This window comes from Colletes latitarsis, chromosome 1 (genome assembly GCF_051014445.1).
Source record: "Colletes latitarsis isolate SP2378_abdomen chromosome 1, iyColLati1, whole genome shotgun sequence".
Taxonomy (NCBI): domain Eukaryota; kingdom Metazoa; phylum Arthropoda; class Insecta; order Hymenoptera; family Colletidae; genus Colletes; species Colletes latitarsis.
Window position 1 is genome coordinate 45351111 of NC_135134.1, and position 19596 is coordinate 45370706.

At 35.7% G+C, this 19596-nt stretch overlaps 1 long non-coding RNA gene across 1 annotated transcript in view; it reads right to left on the minus strand.

Annotated features, from left to right (window-relative positions):
• Positions 1 to 4457: 4457 nt before the first annotated feature.
• LOC143344744 (uncharacterized) overlaps positions 4458 to 19596 on the minus strand; it is a 462587-nt gene continuing 447448 nt past the window's right edge. Inside the window, exons 2-4 of the long non-coding RNA XR_013080132.1 lie at positions 8773 to 10833; positions 4878 to 5019; positions 4458 to 4591 (exon numbers count right to left, since the gene is read on the minus strand). This is a non-coding gene — a long non-coding RNA (uncharacterized LOC143344744). The remainder of the gene's footprint in view (positions 4592 to 4877; positions 5020 to 8772; positions 10834 to 19596) is intronic.

Below are 19596 nucleotides of genomic sequence, written 5' to 3' on the forward strand. Positions count from 1 at the left end.
CTCCATCTAGCGTTGATGGTAACGAACTATTCCACGACAAACTTGGGCGTTTTAGCACCAGAGGGTTTGAGGTCGAAAAATAAGCGCCATCTATCGTTGAAAATAACGAACTATTCCACGATAAACTTGGGCGTTTTGCCATCCGGACTTCTCGACTGCCCAGCATTTTTACTTTCCGACCTATCTAAGGTATAAGATGCTATAATGAAAATTCGAAAATTTTTTTTAGCGGAAAGATACGTTTTAAGACCCCCTGATCATATTGTAACTATTAATAAAAAAGACATTTTTTTTTGTTTCTATGCTATTAACATGATTGCGTCTAAACGGCTGAATGAATTTCAATGAAACTTTACATTTAAATTTTATGTTCTCGTTTAAAGGTCTGATTAGAGTTTGAGCATGATCAGCTTCTGGATAATAATGATGAAAGGCTTAAACCACGACATGTAAAGCAAACGGTAAAGCATGGCGGCGGATCCCTAATGTTTTGGGGGTGCCTAACAGCATTTGGTGTTGGATCACTGCACCAAATTAATGGCATCATGAATCAGTTTATGTACAAAGATATTTTATAAGATCACCTCACACATGCTGTTGAAAATATGCCATTCGAAGAAGAAAATGTAATTTTCATGCATGATCGAGACCCTAAGCATACTGCTAAAAGTGTGAAAAATTGGCTCAATACTAAAAAATTCTCTGTTTTGGATTGGCCTGCACAGAGCCCCGATCTCAACCCCATAGAGAATCTATAGGAGTTACTGAAAATACGACTTCGGGATTCATATGACTCCCAACCAACTTGAATCACAAATTTGCATAACAGAATTTAAGAACAGTGGGAACAAATATCTCCAGATTATTGTAAAAAGTTAATAGAAGATAAGCCAAAGAGAATCAGTGCAGTTTTGCAAGCAAAAGGGTTATGGACGAAATATTAAAAATGAATAATATATTAAATATTGTCAAATATTGGACGTGGTGCAAAACTGAGTCAATCTATTGTTCGTATTATTCATAAATAACAAGATGTTAATTACTGAAAGACTTTCTTATATTACTTCTAACTGTGATAAAAATAATTATAACGTTTATTTTTTGTTATTCTTTTATATTCCTAGTAATAAATAATGACTTATGCAAAACTTGTGGTCACTTATGCTCCTTACTGTATGTCTTATTGTACCGATTATCCGCGACGTCCGATTAACATTTATTTTTTTATTTCCTTGACTTGAGATACACTCCTTCAAAATGGAACAAAATGTTAAAAAGATCGTGCATTAAATTTTAAGAGGATCCTTGTAAGAAGGCTTTAATCTTCGACTTGGTCGTGGTTTTAATGGGTCGTTGGTTATTCGCTGGTCAACAACGATTAGGTAATGGTCATCGATGATCAACAGTGAGGCTGACATCAAGATCAAAGGTCCAGGAATCCAAAAGGTAGGGCCAACCGAAATAGTTGTTCGGTAGACCAAACTGTCTTTAACTGTCAACTTGGTCTCCGCCTCCCCACTCTTCCACCTTAGAAAGAGGTATAAGGGGTCACTGCTAGCGTACTCACTCAGTATCCCTGGGTCTCCCAGGGGAATCGGGTCTCGCGAATTCGGGGGCCTACCTCTGGCCATTAGTGAACTGAGCTGACCAGGACTGACCAGGATTGACCAATGCTGACCAATGCTGACCAATGCTGACCAATGCTGACCAATGCTGACCAATGCTGACCAATGCTGACCAATGCTGACCAATGCTGACCAATGCCGGGCCGTTGTGAGTAACAGTAAGAATCCGTGAGTTGCATATGATTTTTATTCCTCCGGCCCCCATGTCGGTTAGGACGAAACGTCCTAACCGACATGGGTGACTGGTTGTATACGTGCTCTCTTTGGCAAGTGTAATGACCGAGTAGTAACACATGTATATTGTTTTATCTTCGGATCTTTTGCTTAAAATTCGAATCTTCTTGCATACCGCGATTTTTAAGATGACAAATGTCATAGTAGATTCAATTATTTTTAATTTGACACTCATTTTAAAATGAATATATAATGAGTACATACATCACTTTCTCTTGTTCGCTCGTTCTCTGGTTCTCGCTTTCCGAGATTATGTCTCGACTGAAAGGACCAGAGAGTTTTGCTCGATCACCTCTGTTTAATGGAATGAAACACGTGATCACCTGTGTAGTAGGTCTGATAACTCTAACCGCTTCAACCCCGGTGCAGCTTGGTTCAGCTTAAGTGGGGCCTTGGCGGAGGGATTATTCTCCTCTTTATCCGGAAAAGAGCATAACCGACGTCGAGAGGTCTTGATTCAGGTCCTTTCTCAGTACTAAGTCGGGTCCTTTTGTAATCGTGTGTTCTCTAGGACCCGGCGGTGTACGTAGAGAAGTAGAGTGACCAGTTTCAACCGTGACTTGCTTTTCTGATAATCAAGGCCGGGGGGGATCAATTTGATACCCACACTCACTGCACGCTATGAGCACGCGTCGCGTCGTGTCGCGTTTTATTTAAGCGTGCGATGTTTTTGCACGCCGCGATTTTTAGTATGATAAATATCGTACCGTCGATCGAAAGTAGAGTCATGGTTCTAATATCTTTTACTTGTAATTATATTCATTTTAAAATTAGTGTCAAATGTGTAGTTTCCGATTGTTCTTTATATTTTTCAGTAATTAAATTCACTTTCATAATTGATTTGACGACTTTGGGTATCTTTGATATCGAAGATAACCAAAGTCTTTCTTTACTTATTAAAATATATCATTAGATTTACATGCAAGAAGATATTTCGCGACGAATACATTGTAGAATCAAAGTAACATATATTATGTACTATTTTTACTTTGCCACTACACTTGCCTGGAGTTGTAGTATCTGTAGTTTTACGAATGTCAAATTTTTGTTTGTTCTATTTCTAATCTATTAAATTTCTGTTACAGAGCATATTCCTATGGAAGTTGTAGGTTTACAGAAGTAAGAATAAAGAATTGTTACAATTTTTTTGTTTCATATTGTTTTGTTTGTGTTTTAGGAAATCATCGTGGGATAAACAGAAAATACAACAGAAACATCAAGGAAGTACATATTTTAATGTATTTTGTTAAATAATCAGATAGGTAGGATGTGAATTAATTTAGATTTATAGTTAGGCAGGAGTTTAGTTGTCTGTATTAGCTATTCTATCAGGCAGGCTATATTTTGGTCTACTTCTCTATTTTGTTGATGGGTATTTACAAATTCTTTCTCAGAAAACTCTTTTGTTGGTTGTTTACTTCGTTGGTTGCATTTCCGTTTATTGCTTCTTCGACCAACGTTATCTATATTAACTATTATGTCAGGCAGGGTTCTATTTGAATAAAAACTCTCGTTTTGGTTTAAATACTCTTTTCGTTGGTTGTGCACCTTTCATTGGTTGCACTTTCGTTTGTTGCTTCCTCGATCAACGATAGTTGGTCACAGAAGCTCTTTATTAATGGAGGGTGGATGGGATTCGGTTAGGGTGGGTCTCCTTTCGCAGCAACCTCCACGTGGTGAGACCTGGGTAATATTATTTAGCGTTTAATCAATAATCGTATCATTCTTAGTTGGATAATGCAATTATTAATTAAAAACTAAATAATATTAGCAAATTGGCTGCGATCCGCCTTGCATAGGTCATCATAAATATAGAGTTTCTTCGCTAGGTTAGTTTAGTAAAACAGACTTTTCTACGTTCTGTAGATTTACTGATTTCAGTGGTTCGACCGGTTATATAACAGTGTGACGTCAATTTCCATAAGATACATAGCCTGAGACCTGGTAATCGGTGTTACCCACGATGAGAAGTCCTTCTTCGTGAGTACCACCGAGTTAATGGCTGCGAATTTAGATCAGTCTATCAAAATATAAGACAAAATTCTACTCTTAAGAAATTCCAGCTATACAGGGTTTTCGGCATTTCTCTGGGAAAAATTTGAATGGGAGATTCTAGGGGCCAAAATAAGACGAAAATCAAGAATACCAATTTGTCGATCGAGGCTTCGTTAACAAGTTATTAACGTTTAAGGTTCCGCCTGTGGAACGGCAATCTGCGAACAACTGCGTACGCGTGATAGTGGTTCCCATTCACAAAACTGTAAGACTGTCGATACGTTAGTAAGTAGTTAATAACTTTTTAACAAAGCCTCGATCAACAAATTGGTATTCTTGATTTTCATCTTATTTTGGCCTCTAGAATCTTCCATTAAAATTTTTCCCAGGTGTGGCCGAACACTCTGTATACGTATTTTTATTGCAACTCTAAATTTAACTTATGCGAATGTTTTTCATAAAATTTATGGCATATTCGTATTATTTTCCCGTAATTTCTTACCGATTATTTAAAGTTTAGTATTTTACAATATAAAAGACAGCGCGGCAATAAACATAATCGTTAAATTAAAGCTATTTCTTGATGCATAATTCTTTCGTACTGTTTGGTTTAACCAATCCAAGTACAAATCCAATCGGGTATACACGCCCGGAAAATTGGGACGAGCGCATCCCAGTCCCCACGATACTATTCCCACTTGCGTACCGTTGCACAATAATGGTCCACCACTGTCACCCTGAAACGTCATTATATTAAAATTATTATACTTTTCCGAGAGTAGTGTTAAAATATAAAATGGACTTAAGGGTGTAGTCTCGTGTCTTGGGTAGAAAAATAATTTTTCACAATCACGAATTTATTTTGACAGTCACGCGTTAAAAGGAGGGTCAGGTGTACATTCGTTAGCATTAAAAATGTTTCAGTTTAATAAGTGTACTCTTTCTTTTTTAAAGTTTCTAACTGTCATCAATTTCTTAACCAGAGGTATAAGACAACCCTTTTGAGTATAAATTTTTACGAACTTGGCAAGCATCCTTTCCGCCCTCCGTCAATCCTGCACACAAGTGCAGTTCTTTATCCACTCCTTCCACCGGGCATTTGTCAGTTGGAATCAACGGAAGATGAACATGACGAAGATAAGTACCGGCTCCTTCCTAAATGGAACTGACATATATATGTATATATTATAGAAATATTTATTCGAAATATGTATGACACTTCAGTATACAGGGTGTTCCCCTAGGAAAAATTTTAATGGAAGATTCTGGAGGCCAAAATAAGACGAAAATCAAGGATACTAATTTGTTGATTGAGGCTTCTTTAAAAAGTTATAGAAACATTTCCGGCCACACAGTATATTTTCGGTAAAGAATTTTTTTCTCGAAAATGCGTAGAATTACAGGGGTACGTCTATTCACCAAAAATAATTGTAATTGACCCCCGCAAACGAAAGTAATTTTTCCAGAAATATTTGAAATTTTTTTTTTTCGTCGAAAAATTTCACACCTCGAATTTTTTTCTCGAAACTGGGTAGGATTTCGGGGGTTTGTGTATTCACCAAAATTGATTGTAATTGACACCCCCCAACCGAAAATAATTTTTCCAGAACGATTTGAAATTTTTCAATTTTGCCGAAAAATTTAGGCACCTACCCCCTGTCGATTTTTCTTAAAAATTCCTTTTTCATTTTTAATAATTTTGTTTGACGCCCTACAGAAAAGTTGTCTAATACTTTTTTGTAGGTACCCATGAGCTCTACTTCAAAAAAAAGTTTCATTGAAATATATTCACAATTGTAGGAGTTATGGCTGTTTGAAAATTGGACCACTTTTATGGGGTTTTTCTAACATTACGGGGTCAAGGAACAACTTTTCGATTATTTTTATAATTGCTACATATTCTACACTAAAATACGCGGCGTTTGGCTTTTTGAACATTAAAATCGTCCAATCCGTTCAGAAGTTATGACGTTTTAAAGATACGCATGAAATTTCAGGGGAACATATCAATGGTACGGTCAGACATTACATTTTCGGTAAGGAATTTTTTTCTCGAAAGTACGTAGGATTTCGAGGGTATACGTAATGACCAAAAATGATTGTAATTGACCTCTGCAAACGAAAATAATTTTTTTAGAATGATTTGAAATTTTTTTTTCGCTGAAAAATTTCAGCAGGTACTCGAATTTTTTTCTCGAAAGTGCGTAAGAATTCGAGGGTATGTCTATTCACCAACAATAATTGTAAATGGCAAAGTGTTCCATATATTTAAAGGTGTTCCTTTATTGTAGTTTTTAAATATGTTTTCAATTTTCTCGATAATGAAAAAATTACGTTCCGCGGATGAATTTGTTGGACCACTTTATAAAATTAATGATGTGTCTAAAAAACGACATATACCAAAAAGAAATTCTAATTTTATTTTAGAAAAATAAAAGGCACACAAGCATATATGAAATTATTTTGAAAATTGTTGACATTAAGATGAAATTACAGCTGTTTTAAGAATTTTTAAGTGTCGAAGACGTTGATAAAGTACAATGTAATATTTTGAAGGGTGGATCTAGATCGCAATATGAGGGACAAGTATACGGCAGAAACATAATCGTGTCATATTTTTCTATGGTACGAATGAACGCTTAAAAGACTGTGCTCCCAAGATATTACACTTTCTTGAGATTTTATAATATCGGTGATAGGTGAAAACTTATATGGTCGTATACGAAACATTTGTCTAATTATTTTTCATAAAATGTGACGAAACAATGTTTTATATTTTGTAAAATTTTAACGCGTACAGACTACATTGCATAAACTATTAAACTATTTAAAACCTTAAAAGGCAGGTAATTTTGGTAGATAGAACATCGAATAATGTTGAAACTTTGCTCAGCCGTTTGCATAGCCTCTCAGTATTTTACGAGATATTTAACAACAAAGATTGTGGACGCTGATGCTGGTGCATAGAATTTTTATGTTTTATGAGTTTGTACGACGAAATGCAATATACAGGGTGTTCAGCCACCCCTGGGAAAAATTTTAATGGGGGATTTTAGAGGCCAAAATAAGATACCAATTTGTTGATAGAGGCTTCGTTAAAAAGTTATTAACGTTTAAAGTTCCGCCTGTACTGAATTTTTTTCTCGAAAATGCGCAAAATCTCGGGGTTATGTCTATTCACCAAAAATGATTGTAATTGACCCTCGCAACCAAAAATAATTTTTTCAGAACGATTTGAAATTTTTGAATTTAATTGTTAATAACTTTTTAACGAAGCCCCCATCAACAAATTGGTATTCTTGATTTTCGTCTTATTTTGGCCTCTAGAATCCCCCATTAAAATTTTTCACAGGGGTGGCCGAACACCCTGTATACAGATTGTATCTCACAGTTTAGACGCGATTTTCAATTAAGGGTGTTTCCTTTAAGAGAGAAATATTAAAGGATACAAAATTTTACGCTGTGTATTTTTGCAATGGTAGTTTATATTATTTAAAAACATGAGTCGGTCGTGAAAGCATTCAAAGTACGAGAGAAAATAAAAATCTTTCAATATCTTCGTTGCAATAAAAATTGCTGACGATACATAGGCTGAAGTTTCTGATAAAATAATGAAGGTTGCACGAAAGAAGCTTTGTCCGTTTTTCTTTAACGAAGTTCTTCGTGAAACTTGAAACGAGTTAATCAAAGAAGCGACTGAAGACACTGTTGACATTGTGTTACAACTTAATTTAGAAGTTGACGAGGAGGATGTCCACCATTTATTAAATTCGCATAATCAGGAACGTACGTTTGACGGTTACCTCGCTTAAAATTAGAAATCAGTCCGCGTCTGAGATAATGCCCGAAGAACGTTATTTCACTTCCTCCGTCTTCTCGAATGATTTTCTTTGAAAATAATTTTACAACGACCGAAACAAGTAAAAATCAGAGGTGGATGATTAATAATAACTAACGAGTAATTTCACTGTATTTCTTGATAATTTTCACTATTCTGCAGAACTCTGTGGTAAGGTCGAATCTCCAATTTGATATTACACGAAGAAAATTGTCAAGAAATAAAGTGAAATTACTCGTTAGTTATTAGATTTAGGGCTAACAAAGGTCGATACTTTTTTACTTAGAATTTGACATTCTTCCATATTTTAGTATAAACAGTTTTTCAAAATTCAAATCTTTGGAACGTCTTCATCTATAAAGAAAGTAAATGCACTACATAATGTACCCCCTTAAATCATGCAACTTTTGCGTACAAAATCTTTTCGTGCAACGTATGTTAAATATACTCTGTATATTAAAATCAACACATCTATTCTTTTTCGTGGCCATTTCTTCTACAAACTTTGATTAAAATTAAATAGCATACGTTTGATAAATTATTTAGAATTAAATCAAGGGGTTAACCCCTTCACGCTCATATTTTTCCAAGAATGATTAGTTTTTTGTATTGGACTTGTTTCTGAGCTACATAAAAATGTGGTTTTTGTTAATTACAATGTTGTATCTAACGTATAATTTGAAGGAAAACAAGTATTGTTATCCCTTAAACCGTTAAATTAAACAAATATCGTTTTTCAAAGCAGTCGGACTCGGGCATGAGCGTTAAGGGGTTAATATTCGTAGAATTATCGTGCAAAAGTTTGACGAATTACTGACGATTATCACGTAAGAGTTTCTATGGCTACTCGTGAACCTTTCAACGAGTTCGATAAACTTCTTCAAGAATGTGCTTATATTTTATTTAGACCGCGTAACATCCGTGCCCTTTATCGCGTCTAGATCCACCTTCTAAATATCACCGTGTATTTTTAATGACCAACGCGATCCGCCTCGTATGAATAGACCGCCGTCTACGAGGTTTTCATCGACCAATAAACGTAACAGCTGCGAGTGACAATAAATAATGTTGACTACGTACGTTCGATCCAGGAATGTGTCGTCCCCAGCCAGCCACTGTACACGGTTCGGTGTACCTTTGAAAAATGTTTGCGTCATACGCCGCAGGAACGGTGACGAATTTCACGTACGAGTTAATACGAAAGGGTCTCGAAAGCTGAACCACAGAAAAAGAAACGCACGCGAATGAGTAATCGTTTAAATTTCATCTTTCACGATCGGTCCTCGCCGGCGTTCTTCTCTCGTTCTTCGTTATTCATATCGTTCTTTATTTATTTTTTATTTTTTTTTTTTTCCACATAGAGTTTATATATACACATAATAGTCACCCTGAACAATCCAATATCGTTATGCATGCTCGAGAATCTAAAGTTCGTGTGCGGGAATATTCTGTCTATCAATTCCATCTGTATGGAACTCCAGCTTGGAAAGTATACGTAAGTGGCTCCGGCGATCGCGTAGAATCGACGCGGATTCTCCGGTACCCAGTCGCCGTGGGACGTCGGTCTAAGCAACGAACACGAGACAATAGTGATAAAAATTCCACGGGACAATAGCGATCGAAAGTTCCATACGCGCGCGCGTGTCGCGCGTTCAGTGATTCCTAAAACATACGAGAGCGTCACGCGAGACCACGGGCGGCCACTGGTCAGATATTTTCATTGTTTCCAAAGTGGAGGAAGCTGATCACGAAACAAACGCGTCCCGAACTTGATATGTGAACAACCGATACAAAGACGATGCGATGCGTAATTCACGTTGTTGGTTACACGATGTACAATTAAACCCCGCTAACCCTTTCACTGCTGATATTGTTCGTATGCTGACTGGCGACGTTCGAGTCTCCAAGGACGCGACAATTTTTCTTCCTCGTCCTCGCGTCACGGTTCTGTATCTATCGCGTTTATTCTTCTTTTTTTTTTTACTGTTTTTGTACGTCTACTCGTCTGCTTGTCGCTTCTCGTGTCGAAACAACGATACTCGGCTAACGATCGTTTCTACGACGTTCCGTTTTTTATCTCGATACAGACGTTCTATTCTAAGATTGCACGATTAGCGTTTTAATGATTTTCTTTTTTTCCTTTTTTCTTTTAATTAGTCGATTCTAGGAAAAATCGATGTCACTAGTAGATCGCAAGTGTCGCGAAAAACGCGCACTCGTCGCGTTCGAAAACCTTGAAGCAGCATACGTGTCTATGATAGCAATGAAAGCGCTACGAGCGGAGATTGCCCCGTGACCATAAAATGGTAGCATAGAAAATACGTAGGTGTTGGTGAGTTTATGCTCCGTCGTTTCGAGAGATATTCTTTCTGTCTACGAGCAGTAATAAAAAGAAAAAACGACTATCGTTAATCGCCTGGTAAACGTCACGATACTAACTAATCCTTACGAAATAGTTATTACCACGATTATTGAAAAGGAAACAGTGTCTCTGTTTTTTATTACGGCGCTACTTCATTGGCTAGATCGGTTTTAACGTATCCATTATATCGTACTTCTTCGTGATAAAGTTTTATCATTTTTGCTAGTATTATTTTTGCAAGACACATTTTTTAACGACTAAATCATTTTTATTCGATTTTATATTCTATGTTACTCGAAATTGTTTGTACGCTTGCCTTAAGGAAAGTTTAAAAACCAAGGAAAATTGGAAAATACTTTTACTAATATTATTTTAATGACCATATTCAGACTAAATTGTTGCAATAATTATCGTACTACAATTCACTAAAGTACTTTGCATTCAATGTTTCTCTGCATCAAATTCAAAAACAATTTAATTTCTTTTATTCGTAATAGGAACAGCTGCCATATTGTATTACGTTTGTTATAAAAATCAAATGATCCGACGTATGAAATTTTATTAGATAATATTTGCCGGGTTTAGTTTTCGTTGATTGCCGTATTTTATGTCGCCTAAAGATTTTCTCTAAACAGAGCACGTTTTATGAGCCAATAAACTGAAAGTTTCCACGGTTTAGGATTCGTCAAATTTGATCTATTAAATTTTAAATATCGTAGAGCTCGTTGGCAAAAGCGTTTCAATTCAAATTGTAAATTATCGAGCAGTGATATTGTTTCCTTAAACGGCGGTTTTAACGAAGGATTTTTAATTTGAAAAGAGAGACAAGGAAGGATATAGTATAGTTATAAAAAAAACTCGCGTCGTTAAGAAATAACAATTTTTCTTTAAATAAAATAGTATAATGCAAAATATTCTCTAAGCATAATATTTCATGGTTGACGCGTAAGAAGAGGGATCAATTTGATTTCTATTCCGAATCTGAATCGTTTAAAATTGGAAAATTGAATTTCCAGAATTCTTTCTTCGTAAAGTTATTACTCGAAACGACTATTGCACGGATATTATAATATTCTTATATTAATCGTTAAGATTCTGCTACCATTTTAAGGCGAAGAGCGATAGACACTAAATTGTCGCAGTCTTAAAACGCACCTGACCATGCAATGAGCGGCTGACAAAACGAATCTCGGTGCTATGTAAGAACCTCCGCATATATGACTAAAGTGTCGCCGTTGGATCGAGACCTACGAGAAATTGACATTGAAAATTCGGTTTCGTCGTCCACGAACCTCTATACCTTACTGATAAAGTGGATATACGCGACGATCACTCTCAATATTTTGAGAAATCCGCACGAAACTTATCGCTGTATATGAATAGGAAAGATACTAGGGGTGTACGGGTACTCGAAACCACGAATACTCGGAGCTTAATTACTAATACAACATTGAAATTCTCAGAACGTCACTCAATATTCTTAACAAGGAAGACAAAATAATAAATACTATTTTATACAGAGCGTTCAGTTATTAACGAATAGTAACTAATTAAGAGGAGAGAGGAGGGAGGATTCTACACAAAGATCAGAAAGGTTCTGAAAATAACTATTTCAAACTGCTATGTAAAGGTTCCAACTAAAATCCTTTAAAAACCGAAACGATGTTATAATAGTTATTAATAAATAAGGCAATTTTAAAAATTCCACTTTCAAACTTTACATGCGTGCAGTTCCGAAACTACTAGTGTTTTTTCTATAATTGAGCCACTGTTAGAAGTGGCAAGGCCTCCCCTTTAAAATGATTTTCGTTTCATGTCGATCTGACTTTCCGTTTTGGAGATATCGTAATTTATGTGAAGGGGTATTTTTTTAAGATTTCGCTATGGCTCTTCCCGTGTTAAAGAAGACTACAAACGCGTATTAGAAATAGTAAAACTTTAAACGCGTGTAGTTCCAAAACTACTAGTGTTTTATCCATTATTTATCCATCATTAGCAGCGGTAAACCTTCCTCTTTGAAATAGCTTTTGGGTTTTGTCGATTAGACTTTTCGTTTTGGAGATATCGTAATTTATGTAAAGGGGTAATTTTTTTAATTCATCTATCTTCGTCTTCGTCTTACGCGTCGGATCTCTTTGTCTCGCGTGCGAGTGACCGAGTCACGTAGTATTTACTATATACTACGAGCACGTGCAGTCACGGATCTTGGCAAGGCCGTAGTGAAAGTTCATTGACCTCGCGACGTAAATAAACGCTTCGAAGCCTTTATATCTCCGGAACTAGCCATCGCATCGACTTGAAACTAAAATCCTCATATCTCCGGAACTAATTGAGCTATCGACTTGTTTGAACGCTCATTTTAAAGGGCTTTTCATCCTCTATCTGATGAATATAAAAACTATTATAATTTATGCTGTCTTCTATGTTTATTTTTAAATATACTTTGACGCTATGCACCCAAGGAAGTTTCAGCAATTCCTATTGATTGTACGATCGGTGTGCGATAAAACTACATTATAAATTGTTTATTTAATTAAAAATGAATTTAAATTCATATAATGGTTTTCTCTGGAACTAACTATGGTATCGGCCTGAAACAAAATTCGTTTTCAAGGGCGCTTCATAAATTTTCTTTCAAAGTTTTGAAAATCTTCTGTACGAAATTAAAGTACTAACATAATTGTGCATAAAATTGTTGAATATTTATGTGCAAATTTTTAAAATGCACGCTTTGCATATAATACAAACATTAGGAGTACGTTGTCTCGTAAAAGAGAAAAAGAAAGACATTTATCCGGTCATAGTAGGAATGGGTACACATGAAGTGTCAGTAAGTTTAGTATTAAATAATGCCTTAATGCAAAATTTGAATTTGAATTCCTTGAAATGGCATTTTGTCGTATGTGCCCCTTTTCCATCCAATGTCTCGATTATAAAAAAGTATCGTGGTTCTTAAATTCAAACGTAAAATAAAATAACATTATTTATAGAGTTTGTAAAATTGAATAACTATGTTATAGAACCTACATTTCAAAACATATAACAGTTTCCAAGCCCTGGTTGTCACTTCGAACACGAAACCTTTTACAAAAATTCCAATCACCGTATTTTAATTTCGTTCAGGCGACAGTGTGAAGAATCCTCCAGTATCTTGATTCGATTCGTGATTCGTGAGTATCCGTAACCCCCCCGCCGCAAGTTACAGAAATCTCTATCCCTCCGCAAAAAACAATAAAAAATGCTTTCGTCGTTACACAGCTAATTCAATCAATTCCATCGATAGGACATCACCACGCGCTCAACTATCCTTTATAAACGCTAATAAAATAATTCGAGTAAGCAATCGCCGTCGTCGTTACCGTACGTTTAGGAAAGATCTCGTGAATTGACATAGTCCTGACTTCGGCTGTCCTATCTCGAAAATAGTCAGAGTGATTCGCGTGTCCGTATTATTAATAGTAGATATTTAGGAAATGTCACGGGCGCATTTCACTTACGATAAACGGATATTTCCTTATATCGGTGATTTCTCCGCCGACTATCCTCTCGACTGCCCTGTCCGGCGATTGGCTTCTCTTATCTGAAGCCGATGAAATCCAATTTCCGTTAATAGCCACGACGAGCACTTGGAAAACGTACGTTAACGCGAGCAACAACATCTTGATCCTTTGTCCAGCGACGCGTTGCTGGCATGAATTTGTCGCCTCTTTGACGATTCCAGCCGCCTTTTGTTTTCCATTTCGCGGCTCGCTGGCATGTAGGCACACCGCGTGCTCTGACGCGTTCGTCAGCGTCTCCATTGTGTCGTGGCTATTATCGTGGGGTATTATCCCGCCACTCGAGAGCACGGACGATCGAGGAGCCGAGAGGACTGAAAAGATTAACTCTTCGCGTCTAATTTAACGCTACGATATGTTCTCCGACACGTCGGAAATATTGGATCGATTAATAAATTCGTTCGTGTATCGCTTTTACGTCAATACGCAACACTTACGTAGAGACAATGTCCAATCATCGATATGCACGCGATTCTAGAACACGTCGATTCCATTAACGTAAAACGGTATTTTCATTGTCGATAAATTTCGAAGCTTACCTCTTAACTATGCCCGTTGTTCTTGAAATTCGTACGAAAATCATCGGAAATAAAATACATTTCTATTCGTTTGCTTAAAATAGTTTTCGATCCGATCGATAGCGTGAGGCTAATCGCAGAAAAACTATTTCCCCTCGGCGAACTTTGCAAGGGTGGTTCTCACTCCCTTTAACCTCCATTGCAGCGGTATCAAAACTTTTTGAAAGGCATTCGCCCCCTAATAGCGTTACATTTTAATTAATTTATAATAAAATTGTTTTCGGTCGGTATATCCGCTGAATTTTATGCTCGTCAAATAACAAAAATTAAACAAAGCCTCTGGTCAAATTAAAATGTTTGCAGAACATGATATCGACCACGGTATATATTGCAAATAATGTGATATAAAACCAAAAATTGTAAAGTCTAAGTAGCGTCCGTATAATTTTTTTTTAATTGAAATTTACGAATGGCAGAATCGATCGAATAATATTAGTAATATATTTGAAATATTATAAAAGGAAGTATATTCCTACGGTACTAATGGAAATGATTTGAATATTATTATGCGTAGATATATTAAAAAAAATATTTTATAATATTTTTATACTGTTATAAATAAACATTTTCATGAATAATTATCACGCTTATATACGCTTCCGTTACTAGTTACATTAGATATGAGCAATTTTTCATGAAAGTAGTATGCAACTTCTATATCCAACCGTTGTTTCGCTGTAGTTTACGACCGCGAAAGTGTTAACGTGGTTATTTGTATCATTATCGCCAATCTTAATTGACCTATTTTCCTCTATACTTTCTAATCTGAAATCACCGTTACTGAATGTCTTGAAACCGTTTTGGAATAGCGTGTTCATTAATTATATTGCCATCGTGCAGGTCACAAATTTTTTACTATCTACATCTGGCTTTAGTAAATCATATTTTCAAGAACCTCGACGCCGTTACGGTGTAACACAATCAACGAATAAACGAAAAATAAATAAATATCTCATGTACGAGAGATTAAATGTACAACGCTAGCTTTAACGAAATTTCAAAGGTTTGTCGAAAAGAGGTAATTAGCTGCTCTTTCGTATTTTTTTCTTATCTGTCGTAAATTGAGTATAAGGGATGAAATTTTCACCCTTCTGATATTATCTCGACAAATATTAAACGGATAAAGAAGTTTGTTAGACAAATATTATGCAACCTTTCACAAAAAATAACAAATACGTGTTCCCTTTTCATCGAACTTGGAACACCTCTTTTTGACTAATTTGCAAATCCATGAAGTTTTATCAAAATCGACGACGTTGATTTCATAAATATTGTTAATTTCGACTGATTCCCAGTCCTCGAACATCTGTAATCTCGTTTGTTTAGAATGATCGGTTCTTCAAAAAAAAAAAAAAAGTTTCAAGATACGGTGCACTTAAAAACCAGCGCGTCATCAATATCCGAACAAAGTTATTATTGAATCCAATATCTCCCGGTGAATCTCTTATTAGATATAACACGATCCGTGGAAGAAACGTGTTAAATTAAACCACACAGAACGCGCGTTTTAGAATCGTTGCACACGTAGGATGTCCTGAAGGGTCTCGTATACACAATTTTATTGATCGACGTGCAGCGCTGTGCGTAGACAAGGAAATTCTATAATTATACGTTGTTTTTCTGCACAGAATGTACTTTTCAGCCTTTCTGTCGCGATAATAAAATAACTCGCTCCGTTGATTGCACCGTGAGGTTCGCAACTTTTTCTTTGTTTCTGCTTCCTTACTTGTTTTTTTTTTTTTCGTTAAAAATAGTGCTTATTGTTACAGCGAATCGATCATGCTGTGCGGCGAACGGCTCGAGACAACCTACGTGTGCGTGTACAATAAATTTTATAGCGTCTATTAACCGTGGATATTGGTTAAAAATAAAGAATGAAGAACGCTTCAACTGTTCGGGAAGATGTCGACGAAGCGACGATTCCGAAGTTAATAACGAGCCGATAGAATCTAGATATTTGAAGATTTCTCTTGTCTTGTACGAAATACAAGGAACATGACAAAGCTTGGAAAGTAGTGCCTCGTGATATAAATAAATAACGATATTAATGTAACAACGAATTGTGTCGCTCCGCGAACAACAAGGTATAACAGTCTTAATTTGTGATTTGTCGATACGATGTCAGCTTTGGACTATAATCTGCATCCGCTAGTTAATAAATATATGTATATGTATACGCGTATATAAATATCTGATAAAATTCGAAATTAAACTCACGTGCACGCGTACGAAGCTCTTACAAACGCATCGTGAATGTATTTCTCTTTTTTTTACTTTTCTTTACGTATGAAATATATAAGTGTCGTAGCTTTCGTCCTTACTTAAATTAAGTTCATGATAAGTACTTAGATTGTATCTTCACTTGTACGAACTAGAAATGCGACAATACGAAATGATCGATCACAATGTTTGTCTTTGGTTATCGACGATTGAGAAAGTAACGTTTTCGGTACACAGAATACATAATTCTCGTTTCATGGAATCTCTTTTTCCCATCAAATTATACGTAATCGTGAATTTCAATCGGAGTTCGAAGCCAGAAACATGCGACGAAACGATTTCGTGTACAATCATCTTAATTACAAACAACAAATTCGATCTAAGAATTGACACTCGTTACAGCTTTTCTGCTCATAAGGGGAGGTTGTATTTTAGTTATTTATTCCAAAGGGTAGCCCTTTGACGAGACGGGAAATAATATAAACTACGCGGAAACGAGCGAAAGAGAAGCGCGTACAAAAGAGAAAAAAACGAGTTATCAACTATACATTCGGCCACCCCTGGGAAAAATTTTAATGGGGGATTCTAGAGGCCAAAATAAGACGAAAATAAAGAATACCAATTTGTTGATCGAGGATTCGTTAAAAAGTTATTAACGTTTGAAGTTCCGCCTGTACTGAATTTTTTTCTCGAAAATGCGCAAGATTTCGGAGGTATGTCTATTCACCAAAAATGATTGTAATTGACCCCCGCAACCGAAAATAATTTTTCCAGAACGATTTGAAACTTTTCAATTTCGCCGAAAAATTTCAGCACCTACCCCCTGTCGATTTTTCTTAAAAATTCGTTTTCGATTTTTAGTAATTTCGTTTGACATCCTACAGAGAAATTGCTTAATACTTTTTTGTAGGTACCTATGGGCTCTACTTCAGAAAAAAGTTTCATTGAAATATATTCACTATTATAGGAGTTGTGGCTGTTTGAAAACTGGACCATTTTTATGGGGTTTTTCTCATTTTGCGGGGTCAAGGAACAATTTTTCGAATATTTTTATAATTGCTACATATTCTACACTAAAATACGCGGCGTTTGGCTTTTTGAACATTAAAATCGTCCAATCCGTTCAGAAGTTATGACGTTTTAAAGATACGCATGAAATTTCAGGGAAACATATCAACGGTATGGTCAGACATTACATTTTCGGTAAGGAATTTTTTTCTCAAAAGTGCGTAGGAATTCGGGGGTATGTCTATTCACCAAAAATGCTTGTATTTGACCCCTGCAACTAAAAATAATTTTTCCAGAACGATTTGAAATTTTTGAATTCAATTGTTAATAACTTTTTAACGAAGCCTCAGTCAAGAAATTGATATTCTTGATTTCAGTCTTATTTTGGCCTCTAGAATCCTCCATTAAAATTTTTCCCAGGGTTAGTCGAACACCCTGTATATTTACTTAATAGCTGTAAAATAGCAGGATATGTAATGTGGTGGTTAATTTATTTATATAAGATTGATAAATCAGCAATGACTGTGCGTTTTTCCAAAAATATTAATTGTAATTGCACCAGTAAGAGATTATAGTGACATGGAAGCACCCAATAAATTATTCGAAATAAATATAAAAAATTTGTGCTGGACACGTTCAATTATAGAGGTGCCAGTAAATCTAGGACAATCAGATAATTGTCAAACTTTACAATAAGTTTATTGGATCAACTATAAAAAATAAATACAGCTCGTTTAATTGTTCTCTGTTACCGTTATCGTACGGGATTGTTTTCTGTTCATTTAAAAAAATTGAAAATGATCATTGCACCTTTCTTTTTTTTATGCAAAACTGTACCTTTTTAAAAATATAAATTCATTCCTTTTATTAATTTGTGTAAGACTATTGAAACACGAACATCGAAAAGTAAATATCTTGTACTTGATTTTGATAATTCGAGAATGGCTGCAATAAAATTATATTATTTAATTAAAAAAAGTTGTCGAATGATTTGACTGGTAGAAATAAGTAGGATACAGGAAAAGTAGAAAAATATCTGGATAACGGTTCTGGTTTGAACATAAATCGCGTTTAGAGTTGTATTCGAGAGACAGAGAGTCGCGACACGAAGCTACGAAACTTTAAAAATGTTTTATTTGGGAATATCTCGTACGATATTCCCTTTTCGACGCTTGTATTTCAATACTTGCTGAACTGGTTCTTGTACTTTTATAAGCAGAACGGAAAGAGGAATCGCTTTGTGTAAAGAGAAACAAAAATGCCCGGTTAAATGTTAAAAGAAAAACTACGATTGGATTTTATAAATACATCGTTGCGGTTCGTGGGAAAAGTGAAATTTATCGGATATTGAATTTCTTTCAAGCATTAGCTTAGTTCTTGCCTGTTATTTGTTATCTGCTTTCGAAAAATCAATAACATCAATGATGTGTCGTAGGATTTATATTAAAGAACACCCACACATCCTCGCATTATTATCGACAGTTTCATAGCAAAAGGAAACGAAATCGATCGAATAACTTTAAAATTGTAATGTTTCCAGCTATTTTTGTCCCATAATAAAATTGCACAGACACAGTCGATCTCGAATTCGAGATTCGTTCAAAGATTCATCGACTTCGTTTTGAGCAAGGATCCATATGGAAAACGCACTTTAAAACCTCCCCTTGTCAGCGTTACGTATCGAATAACGAACAAATCTACCCTTTAAACGCTCGAGATCGCATATCGCGCTTACAACAATCACCATGTATCGCGCGAATAGTCATCTAAAGTAGGTAAAACGTTAATTCGTACCTAATCCTATAAATACAATAAACTCTTATCAACGAACAAGTACGAACACAATTATTCTATATTTAAATGGTCACAACGTTGTTAAAGGATCTCAACGGAAAAAATGATCGAGGACAATCGACTTGAAACGAACGGTGAACGCGTTAATCTTGCCGTCGACGCGAGATAGTTGAGACGAAAATGCGCCCGTGTATTACTTTGGAAAAACCGAAAGTCACCTGTTCACCGGCGAGATTCTATTCAGTAATTTGTTTTGCCTACGATTTTTGTTCATTTCTTTTTTTGTGTTTTTTTTTGTTTTTTTTTGTTTTTATTGTTTTATTCACTCGCCGTTTTGCGTTGGCCGCGGTCCCGTTACGGATCGGTGCGAGACGAGCGTTCTCCC